General features: G+C 33.8%; 1 protein-coding gene across 1 annotated transcript in view; it reads right to left on the bottom strand.

Annotated features, from left to right (window-relative positions):
- Window positions 1-13,146, bottom strand: part of PCSK4 (proprotein convertase subtilisin/kexin type 4) — a 1,808,619-nt gene that overhangs the window by 1,225,962 nt on the left and 569,511 nt on the right. The window lies entirely within an intron of this gene.

The following is a 13,146-nucleotide window of genomic DNA, read 5'->3' as shown; positions in this document are numbered from 1 at the left end:
GACTGCCCACCTGTTTGGAAATTTGGATTGGAATGGAGGGAAATGAATTAGGACCGGCACAGCAGCGAGGAGAGCTTGCGGAGCTGTTCAGTGTTTCACTGTTTATGTTTACAATTTAATTTTACGTAAAGTTCTGCAGTGCAGTGTCTGTCCAGTCCGTCCAGTGCCCACTCGTGTTCCGCATGCAATTCCAGTCCCACTGTCCCAGCCAGGAATCAGGATGAAACAATTTGTCTCCAGCAGCTCAACCTCTGCCTCCAGGTAAGCAAAAAAGGGGGGAAAAAAAGCACCTTATTGCATCTTGCCTAATAGAAACTGTGTCTGCCAAGTGGCAACATTCTAGCAATGCAAACTAAAGTAAAACATTGATTTTAACCATCAATTCACATTTCACAGCAGGAGCAGGTGTACGAGTGACATCTTACTGGACGTATGTTATCTATAACAAGTGTTAAGTGATGAATTTATCTTTATACTTCTGAGTAACATCAAAGACACTGTTTGGTCCTGTTTTTATGTAAATTGTGAACAGGTTCCATGTTTCTTAAGCATCAGTCAGTGGCAGTGCCATCCTTCATGCAGGATGCATTTTGTAACACCTCCCAATCCACAGGAACCCTCGAAAGTAGCATTTTATTCTAATTAGTCTAAGTGAAATACAAACATAAAAACTAAAAGCGGTTGTAAAAGAACTGTGTTTTGTTGGTATCTTAAATAGCTATAAAATATTTCACAAGGTGATCTGATCTTGTTTAGTAAATTAAGTGCTGCATAAGCATTAACTTGTGTCCTAATGTTATGGCCAATTTGTTCATTTCATTACAATTTCGGAACCGTAATGGACAGCAAAGATTTCAGACCTGGTCTGGACCATGCATCTCTCAATTGCTTCAAATACAGACCCCAAATGCGCACTCGCGGTAACTTTTTATGATCTCTCTGAATGGCAGGGGCATAGCTAAGTATTTATTAATTAAGAGCACGGAGCAATTAAAAACTCTTCTGCTTCTTCTTTTTAATACTTTTATCAATATAGCAATCTTGCTTTTTTATTTTTTTTTTTAAATCGGACACATTACATTTTAAAGTGCCTTGGCAGTCAGAAGGGTGTGCTCCTGTTGCAAAGCAAGCTCTGGCTCAGCAGCATGCAGGGGTCCCATATTGATAGAATACCATGAGCAAACAGGAAACAGGATCCAAACAATATTTATACTTCTTTAGCGCCTCGACTGAACCAGTCTTCAAGAAGTATACAATACAAATGACAAAACATTCCCCTTAAATACCCCACCTTAATCAAACAATTATAGCAGCAATCAATTAAATCAAGTATTTCCAATTAATTTCACAGTTAAGGCCATGAGGAGACAAAGTATTATACTTTGAAATAAAGATTCCTTAAAAATTAATTTATTCTTTAACATTTCATCATCACCTAAATTAACAAACACTTTATCTAAAATAGTAGCTTGCAACAACCTATAATCACTTTTATGATACTGCATAAAATGGATTGCAATAGAACTTTCCACTTTACATTTCTTTATGTTTCTGACATGTTCTTGTAGTCAATGTTTAAACATTCTTTTAGTCTCCCCAATGTATATTAAATTACATGGACAGCGTAAAGCATAAACACCAGAAGTAGTACATGAATACCTAGCCAACAGTAAAATTCTTATTACCCAATTTGTAAAATGTCTGAACAAGTAAAACTCAAGTACCATTAGGTAATGGGTTATCTACTAAACATTCTACGGGGGCAATAAAATGTTATTTAATAAGTTTGTCCGCTATGCTGACACCTCTCTTATAAGAAAAGACAGGAAATCCATTTAATAACTTATTTAGCTTCCCATCCCTAAAAAAAATTTCCAATAATATTTAATCTGTTCTTGCATCTGTTCACTCAAAATGTTATATAACATAACTATATAAAACTTATTTTGAGAACAAGTCTCTTTTATAATGCATACATTTTTTTTTTATTTTTTTAGCATTTACTGGATAATTTGCACTAATTTTATCCAAAGCGTCCTGAATAGTGAATAAAGAATACCCCCTATTCAAAAACATCTGAGTAGTCAACGTGATAGCTTTAAATAAATCAGTTGTATTATTGCAAATTCTACATAAATGTAGTAGTCCCCCATAAGGTAGGGAATTAAATGTCTCGGATGAAAACTAGAACCATGCAGAAATTGCCCTCCCATCCTGAAATTTTCTAAATACTGAAGTAGAAATTTGACCAGTGCTAGTACCCATCAAATGTACATCTAAAAAAATCAACTATCTGTCTAAATTGCAAGCCATCAAAGGATAAATTAAATTCATTACACTGTAGGTCATTGATAAAACACTCAACTTCCTTAATGCCATATAAAAATCAAATCATCTACATATCTATAATACTTTATGACAAGTTTCTTGTAAAATTCATGATGATAGATATATTTCTCTTCAAAATAGGCCATAAAAATATTTGCATAAGTAGGGGCAAAAGGTGCCCCCATAGCTGTGCCTTGTAGTTGATGAAAAATCTGGTTATTAAAAGAAAAATAATTGTTATTCAAAGTAAATTCTATTCATTTAATAATATAACTTTTTAGTGGGCATTCTTCTAACATAGACTGTAAAGCAGTAATGCCATCCCAGTGTTTAATACTTATATATAAACTTCTTACATCCAGGGTTATCCAATACATATTTGAATTCCAATTAATTACAGAAATTTTATTAAGAAAATCAAAAGTGTCCCTAAATAGGAATCTAGCTGCTGAACATACGGAAAAAGAAATTCATGAACACCAATATTGTGCAAAAAATAATTTGTAGCAGCAACTATGGGCCTACCAGGTGTAATAGCCCCACTTTGTTGTACCTTATGTAGTTTAGGCAGGCAATAAAAGGTAGCCATAGTACATTTATATACGTTTAACTTTTTATTCACATCATCCTTAATAAAATATCCTAAACGTTGGCCTTTATCTAACAATGTCAAATATTCCTGAAGTGCCCCATAGTAAGTTTGAATATCAACAACTTTGTAAACATCAGTATCATGTAAATGCATATAACACATTTGCAAATACTGCCTATAATGTAAAATCACAATTTTATTACCTTTGTCTGATGGCTTCACAATCAAATGTTTACTTTGTGCCAAATCTTTTAATGCTGTCCATTCACATTTGGTTAGATTATAACATACCTGAGATTAATAAAACTTATTAATATGATTTTATTTATATTTTTAAAGTACGTATTTATTTTTATAATGAACCCACAAGAGTAGAACGTAATGGTAATAATGAATATTTATGAGCCCACTAAAAGAATGATTCGAGTGTTTGAAATGAAATAAAGGGATTTCATTGGTTTATATTTTTAAATGGTGTATAAATATAATTGAGGTAATTAATTCATCTGAAGTCTGAGTTGTGTGGACGAAAACTCATGGTTGAATTTAAGGCGTTCATGTTGATTACTTTGGCGTGTTAAATAAAGTGGAATTATATTCATTCAGTTCGTGCTTGCTTTCTCCGTAATTACAGCATTTCTTTTGGAATACCCGAGATTTATACTGACTAAGATCACCATAAATCTGTTCTAATGCAAAGCGAACCATGGCCATAAAATTTTTAACACTTTCATTACTAAAAGCTGGTATAAAATCACTCTTACATTTAATACTAGATATGCTTAATACACAATATGCATTAAAACTATCGTCATCAGCATTTTTCACAAAAGACAAACTATCAGAATTACAAGAAAAATACTCAAACTTTCATTATTATCATTCACATTGTGATCAAAGTGACATTTCAGTTGTAACTTACGTGATGATCTAAAAACTTCTTGTTCAAGAATATGCCAAGATGGTACAACAGTGGGAACAAACTTTAAGCCAAAATTTAATACCCCTACCTGTTCATTAGTCAAGCAAAAACCAGATAAATTAACCACATGAGATGGTGTAGATATGGCAGCAACATTACTGCCATTTACTACATTTATAGTTCTGCTTAAATTGTCCTTCACCTTGCCGGCAAAGGCGCAGCATATCCTCTTTTCTGACTGAAGTTTCTTTCATCTTCTCCCTGTTGTTGTCGAAAACGTTGTTGAGCTGGAGGTAACGATGGAAAAGATCTGGATTCATTCTCCGAATCCGTAGTGAAAGACGAGGCAAATGAAACAGTAACATTCTTTTTAAAGCCTCCCTTCTGACGATTAAAGGAACCAGTCTAACACTTTGCAATTGGTGTTCCAAAGAAAGGCCCGCCCTCCATTGTAATCACGGACATCTGTGAATTTTAGTAGTTTTTTGTTCGACAATATCCGATTCCAACTTTTTTAGTTTATCATTTATAGTCACCAACAAATTATCAGTTTGCACAGCCCCCACCTTTTGAGTAAGCTCTAAATGAACCTGTTTAATTTGTTCTTTGTTTCTTTTGTTTAATGCAGTCTCGTTCAATCAAAATCACCCCCACTCCATCACACACTTATGTACAGCATTTAACCATCGATCTCTAAACACCTTCTCCATGCCATCAGTAACATCAAATGGTGTGGAAGGTGATTTGAAAACACGAAGACCTCTGGGGGAGATAGAGATCAATATAACGTCGCAGACCAAGAATATTAAAATAACATTTAGTCTTTTTGTTCAGTAAATGCTCTAGTTTATCTAATATAGTTTGTGCATCAATGGCAAGAGAACCAGTCTTGGTTTCACCCACAGACGAAAACAGATTATTTTTTCTATACGCTCTGTCCTGAATCAAACGATTCATAAAACTTGGCATATTATTTCCCCCAAACACCAGAATTAGAGCCATTATTACATGGAATACTGGAAGCAGGATTTAACACAGTATTGCTTGGAGAAGTCTGACCATTACCTGCAGGGGGCTGTGCAAGAAAACTGGCATTAATGAAGTTCAGAGTTTTATCAATGACCTACAGTGTAATGAATTTAATGAATCCTTTGATGGCTTGCAATTTGGACAGATAGTTGATTTTTTAGATGTATATTTGATGGGTACTAGCACCGGTCAAATTTCTACTTCAGTATTTTAAAAATTTCAGGATGGGGGGGGGGGCAATTTCTCCATGGTTCTAGTTTTCATCAGAGACATTTAATTAATTCCCTACCTTATGGGGGTCTACTACGTTTATGTAGAATTTGCAATAATACAACTGATTTATTTAAAGCTATCACATCGCCTACTCAGATGTTTTTGAATAGGGGGTATTCTTTATTCACTATTCAGGACGCTTTGGATAAAATTAGTGCAAATTATCCAGTAAATGCTAAAAAATTTAAAAATAAAAAAATGTATGCATTATAAAAAGAGACTTGTTCTTCAAAATGCGTTTTATATAGTTATGTTATATAACATTTTGAGTGAACAGATGCAAGAACAGATTAAATATTACTGGAAATTTTTATTGAGGGATGGGAAGCTAAATAAGTTATTAAATGGATTTCCTGTCCTTTCTTATAAGAGAGGTGTCAACATAGCAGACAAACTTATTAAATCATATTTTATTACCCCCGTATAATGTTTAGTAGATAACCCATTACCTAAGGGTACTTTTCCTTGTGGGAAGTGTAATATTTGTGATTTACTTGTTCAAACATTTTACAAATTGGGTAATAAGAATTTTACTGTGTTAGCTTAGGTATTCATGTACTACTTCTGGTGTTATTTATACTTTACGCTGTCCATGTAATTTAATGTACATTGGGGAGACTACAAAAATGTTTAAACAGACTACAAGAACATGTCAGAGACAAAGAAATGTAGAGTGGAAAGTTCTGTTGCAATGCATTTTATGCAGTATCATAAAAGTAATTATAGGTTGTTGCAAGCTACTATTTTAGATAAAGTTTTTGTTAAATTAGGTGATGATGAAATGTTAAAGAATAAATTACTTTTTAAGGAATCTTTATTTTAAAATATAATACTTTGTCTCCTGATGGCCTTAACTGTGAAATTAACTGGAAATACTTGATTTAATTAGTTGATTGCTGCTATAATTGTTTGATTAAGGTGGGGTATTTAAGGGGAATGTTTTGTCATTTGTATTGTATACTTCTTGAAGACTGGTTCAGTCAAGGCACTAAAGAAGAATAAATATTTTTTGGATCCTGTTTCCTGTCTGCTGATGGTATTCTATCTTCCCATACTGATGCACTGCAGATTCCATGCAGCACACTGACATTACACTCTGCTGAGGCAGTAGCATCAAGGTTACAGTGTTCTGCTACAGCCCTGCATTCTTTAAATCTTAATGACATCTCTCCCAACAGAACCATAAAAACTACTCCATTAACTCAGAGAAAGTCTGTATACTGGCTTTTCTGCACAGTTTCTTCTAGATCAAAAAAAGCTTACAATGTTTAACAAGTTGTTTGCCATTTGGGTTTTAACCATCGACTTTGTGTAATTTCTTATGTACAAACTTAAATGGATACTTTTTTTAAAATAAGATTGCCAAATACATAATTATCAAGGAGTTGAAAGTTGCTAAATGCTTTGGGTGGGTCTGAATTTAAATGAATTATCCCATAAGTTAAGGCAAGCACTTTCTGAACACCTAATAGGAAATTTCCATGTTTATGGATTCATCCCAACTCCTGTGTTGACACCTCTTATCCGATTCTTTATCATAGGGGAAACGATCACCGAATGCATCCATAAAGGTGCTTTTCATTAACATCTATGTTTCACTCAAACTGTTAGGCTGCCTTTAGGAGCAGTACAAATAGTCAGCAGGTCTGTTCAGGTAAAAGGCATCTTAGACTGGCTATCATTTAATGATACCATCTTAGTTTATTTGCAATTTGCATATTCCATTTCATCAGGTCTACACAGGCATTGTGAAACCAAATGTTCATTTTTTATCTTGAAGATCAATAAAGACTATACTAACATGCTCACTTGCTCCTTAATATAAATTGCAGACATCTGGGACACTAGACATACAATTACTATAAGTCACCAATTTTGTTAACATACTAGTTCTCATTTCTACTGCTGTGGTGGTGCTGCGGTAGCGTTGTTGCCTCACAGTAAGACGTTGTCCTGTTTGATTCTCAGCTAGAGCGTCTTCTGTGTGGAGACATGCGTGAATGTGCGTACCTTCGTTGAAGGTTGTGTGTCAGGGCCGGCAACTCAGCACGTAAAAAAATCTACTGCCAATCATTAGCGGACCGGAGTTCTGGTGTGGCAACCCCTAACCGGGAAAAGCCGAAAGAAGACTAGTTCTCATTTCTGTGTGTGTGTTTGTATGTATGTATATCGCTTCTGGGACCATTAGTATGGATATTGTTTGAAATTGCAAGCATACCTCCCAAATGTCTACATTTTTGCAGAATGTTCAGATTTTTGCCTAATATTTCTATTGTCATAAAATGTAAGTTTTTTTTTTTCTGGCAAATCACAAAGGATTAAAGTTTCAGACTTCACTTGATATACTTCAGAAAATGCATGCCAACACAAATTCTGTTATTCTAGCAACTTTCCAAGTCTAAGAATATTTAAAACCTCCCTCTATTTTGGGGGCTTTGTCCCCCATTATTCCATTATTTTAGGCTTTGTCTAGATTTCTTGCACTAAGTGGTTGAGAGGTATGGTTATGAGGGGGTTGTAATGATACATTGCATCTCTCAACTGAAATATAAAAATATTTTTAAGTAAAACATATAAACTAAACTATAACAATAGTGGCAACATGTTTAACTGGGTGGTAAGATCTCTGTCCCACATTTCCAGGATTTAGTTCTGATCGTTGCTCATGATCTGTGTGGAGCCAAGATGCTTTCTCTGATTTATTTTTGAGTTTTTCCTCACATATACCAGTTTCCTCCCTCTTTCCAAAATCATGTTGGAGAACTGGAGAGTTTAAGCTGTTTATATAATATAATATATATTATACACACACACACACACACACACACACACACACACACACACACGTGTGTGTGTGTGTATAATATATATTATATACACACACACACACGTGTGTGTGTGTGTGTGTGTATATATATATATATATATATATATATATATATATATATATATATATATATATATAAATGTATATGTATATACACACACACACACACACACGTGTGTGTGTGTGTGTGTGTGTGTGTGTAAATCTGTCTATGCATGTATAAAAACATACATATATATGCATACATATATTTGTATGCATGTGTGAACAATCCCAGCAGATTTGCTAGGTTTGTAGACAGACAGGAGTTTTTGATCACTGGATTGCACTGATCAACTGGGAACATAACTGTGTAAACATTTTTTTTAGTGCTGGACAGGCAGACATTCTGGATAATTAGTTAATATTTTGTTACATTTAGTGGTGTTATTTACTTTTAGTGTAGCAGTTAATTTTATTTTTATAAAAGAAAAGTTTTGTACAGTTTCAAAGTTTGATAAAATTTCAAATGTTAATATAAATAACACTGTTATTCTGGTTATATTTTGTTTAATATTTTGTCTATTCTTCAGTTTGCATTCTGAATGTTAATTTCCAACAATTCCACTGGAGTGGGTAGGGTTAAATAATTTATGAAAATTTTATGTTAATCAGTGTCCAGATTTTTGGCAAGTTGTACCTATTTTTCAAGAGTCTTTGTCCGATTTTTGATTATTCCAGGTTGAGACGTATGTTACCATATATTTTTACGTCACTGGTATGTGCATGTGTATTGACATTGCTTTCAAATAATTTCCTCTTAGCCAATGAAGTTCATAGATATACACCTATAACACCTGTGTGTTGCATTTGACATGGCATGTGTGCCTGACATTCATCCCATTACAGATATGCTCGAGTTGTGTACACCTACTTGTGTAAATAGCAGCCAGTTTGCTGTGTTGCTACAGTACTGCTCTTTAGCACTGTGCTGAGTTGATTGTCTTTCACATGCATGGTCAGAGGTACTAGCCTGTCCTCCACTGGTATTCTCCAGCATTCCAGGGGCTGCATTTGCTCATCTGTGATACTGTGTGGCTTACACTTGCACTGTTGACAGACTACTTGGGTACTGGATTATTTATCCAGTGTCTATTGTGATCCCTATTTATTACCCTACAACACAAAACTGCCCTAGTCATACACATCCAAGTACAACTGCCCCAGAGTTTGCAACATCATAATGCAATAGTGCAGAGGTATACATGTATTTCTGCATTTCACTATGGCTGGCATGCATCCCCACCCTGTTTGTCAACTTTCCATTCCCTGTGTTATAGAGTATTGCCAATCTGTGTACCTTACCTCTCTTTACTGTTTAATTTCAGAGCTTTGTCAGTCATTTGTTGCGAAATTTGTTATATGGGTATAGTTGATCTTCTCCCCCTATTTCATTATCTAACTTACCATAAAAAAAAAATACCTGACCCTCAGACTGTCCCGCAGATTTTCCAGCATACCTTGTGTGTGACCCTCTTCTTCACCAATACCCCATGTCTGCATCTGTCTATTCCCATTTCCTTAGAAGTGTGCATTACCTGTGTGCCCCACACATCTCCCACACCCATTGCTAGCTACTGTTATATCTGGCAATGTGGCCATGATTGTCCTTTGTCTTTATTAATTTTTTAAACAGAAATTTTATGGATTCCATCAGAATCAGTAAGTGCATGCAAGTATATTTTACTAATAAATGACTTAAGGAGATAGCCCGTAGTTGTCTCTATGCGTATTGGAGAAACTGTTGTAGATACGTATTTACAAATGTCATGTATCTTAGAGTGTGATAGTATTTCTATAACTTTGCTAATGTACATCACACTTTATGAGACAGTTTTGATGACTTAGAGTGGCTGTGACTAATATACAATACGCAGTTTCTAAGAAATTCTGTTATGCACCAAGATATTCTAAGTTCAAGGAGGAATATTTACTTATTACAAGCTTATCTGCAAATTTTGCACTGATATTGGCAGAATGTGCCAAATTGATTATAAAACTACACCACCACAAAACAGTTACATTCTGAATATGAGATATACATGTATATAACATGTATTTGTAGAAAAATGTTTTACTTTTTTAAATTTTTAGATGAATTTTATTTAGGGTTTGTCATGTGAGGAGTGTAACAATTATATATGCACACACACACACACATATATATATATATATATATATATATATATATATATATATACACACACATATATATATATATATATATATACACACACAAATTGTTTCAGAAGTGGAAAATCGTTTTTCTCAATCTTTATTAATTTTCCAATAAAAACACTCACATAACAAGAAAACATATCACAGATTAAGAGCGTAAACAACTTGAAGTAAGACAACTATGTTTTCGTAGTAAAATATTTAATGTATACCACCAGCAAGTTACATAAGCAAAAAAATCAATAAAGAGAGAACTGTTTACAACAGTGCTATTTGCCATAAGAAGGAAAGCATCTTAAAACATATTTATATTTGAAGTTACAAAACATTAAATTTGTGTTCATAGGGCCTTCATAAACCTTAAACAAGGGGAATAAATAAAAGAGGTTTTAACTAGATACCCACATATATCTGTGATGTACGATGGATTAAGTTCAATACAAGGTCACAAAGAATACCCCAATATTTCATAAGGCATTTTATAGTCTTCAGCATTTGACAAACTTGTGGGCTGTTAAATATTTAATTGACATTGTTTTAAACCCTTTCCAGCTAAGTATGATCTGTCCTTCCAGTTTAATGTGATGTATAGTTTAACTAATGCAAACAATGGGATTAAGATGCCGGTATGTCATTTTGTTATTCCAGGATGGACTGTGTGTAGTATGGCAAACTCCCATGATAAGGTAGATTTTTCATAGCCCATCTTGAGAAGTTTCTCTGTCAGAGAGCACCATGGTTTATAAGCACACCTGCAGCTCCAAAAAGTGAGAACATTGCATTAAATTTATTTTTGGCCACAGGCATTATGTATGCATTAAGTATCATACACTGGGTCTAGTTACATCTTTTAAATGTATTGTTTTGGAAGAACTTTTTATTGAGCGGGTAATGACTTCATTACATATAGATGCTTTAAGGTCAGATCAGTATTTAGAAAACAAAGCTTTGTTTTGATGTCTAATAGAGTTGATTTTATATGTGCTTGATATATCTTTTTTCATAAAAAATAGATACCAAAGAGTTTTGAAGATATTAATTTCAGGCTCTAGATTAGGGTAGGTTAGTGTACTGGAACAGCCTTCCTTAATTTGTCTTAATATGATAGATTAGCTCTTGGGGAGATTAAGTGAGTTTCACGTCTGCGTAAGATTGGTCTCTATAGGGATAGAGATCTAAAATCCTATATTTCTTTAGCAAAAGGTAATTTAGATTTATCATTGATTTTTAAATTAGGGTTAAGGTGTATAGGTTGTAAGATATGAAAAGCATTAGTTAAATTCAGTGATTTAAGAAGGTTTTGAAAGATTTATATTATTTCTTAAGGAAGTGTGAATTTTATATTTTTTTCAGATTTTTTTTTTATCCAGGAAAGGGAGAGCTTTGGGATTAAAATGAAGTGATTTGATATATTTATGGTAGAAGTCTATCCAGGGAGGGGACCAATCTGTCCTCAAGATTGTGCTCTGCTATTATTAAAAGTCAGGTGATGCTGATAATGTCATAATAAAGTTTGAAATCAGGAGATTTAGTCCCCATTTGTCTTTAGGGATTATGAGCCTTTGGTAGGAGATTCTAATTGATTTAGGAGACCAGATAATTTTAGCTACGGATGAATGAAGTTTTTTTAAAGAAATTATGTATTGTTGTGTGTGTAGTTGTAAATCTGAAAAATAACCTGGGTAATATGATCATTTTAATGATCGCTACTTTGGACAGAATGGGAAGTTGGAGTTTAACCCATCCAATACAGTCTTGTTGTATAGTTGACCAGATATTTGTAATGTTATTTGACATATCCAGTTTTGGGTTTTGTTGAAATAGGATTCCTAAATACTTCAAGGAGGGAGATTATTTAATTTTGGTTGGTCAGGGATAGAGAGACAGCAAATTAGGTGAATTAATCAGGAAAATTGTAGAGTGTCTGGGTTTAGTTTATAATTAGAGAATCTCAAAAAGGTATTAATTGAGCTAAAAATTTTTGGTATATCTGAGCTTGGCATTATAAAGTATATATTTAGATCACCTGCAAAAACTGATAGAGGAATTCTAGTTTTAAACGTCGGTAGCTGATGGAAAGTTTTTTGCATAATTAAGTAAGAGAAATGGTTCAATGTACATGTTGAAAAGATATGGGGACAGTGGACATCCTTGACGTGTACCATTTTTGATATTAATCCTATTAGAGGTAAAGTTATATATACAGAGAGATAAGCATTAGTATATAGTGTTAACTGTATGAATAAAAGTTGGTGGTAGGCCAAAGTGAGGTAGCACAAGAAGCAAGAAGTTTAAATGAAGTCAAAGGCTTTGGAAGCAACTGTAGATAAATGCAAAAGCAGGGCTGTGGCTTAAGTTGGCTAGTTTTAGCAGTGCATCTAATGTTAATGTGTTGTCACAAGTTTGCCTATGGTGAATAAATACTGATTGCCCAGGTGATATAATATAGGAAATAATGGGTTTTAATCTATTTGCTAGTATTAAGGAGATGATTTTTAGATCTAAGTTAATCAATGATATGGGCCTATAGCTTTTTAGGACTTTAGGGTCTGCATTTTCTTACGTATAAGAATAGTTTTATAAGTATTGAAGTGAATATCTGAAATTAAGTTATCAATGATAAAGTTAATTAAAAGTAGAAGTATTTGAGATTTTTGAGCAGAAGGTGTGAATAAAACTTGCTGGTAAAGCCATCTGGACCTGGTACTTTATTGGCTTAAAGTTTTTAATTATGTAAACAATTTCCTGAAGGGTAATGGGGGATGCAATATGTTCTTGATGGGCTTCTATTTTAGGAAAATTTAGTTGATTCAAAAATTGGATAGTCGCCTGTTCCAAGAGCAATTGACCCCCATAGATTTCGGAGTACAGTTCTTCAAAAAACTGAAGGTCTTATCATGGTATATTATTTCAGAAATAGTAGGAGACAGTTGATAATGATTTCTTAATCTAGCTAGT

This window comes from Protopterus annectens, chromosome 13.part0 (assembly GCF_019279795.1).
Source record: "Protopterus annectens isolate FY-2018-M chromosome 13.part0, PAN1.0, whole genome shotgun sequence".
Classification (NCBI taxonomy): domain Eukaryota; kingdom Metazoa; phylum Chordata; order Ceratodontiformes; family Protopteridae; genus Protopterus; species Protopterus annectens.
The sequence above is the reverse complement of the archived record's forward strand: the minus strand, read 5'-3'. Positions and strand labels throughout refer to the sequence as shown.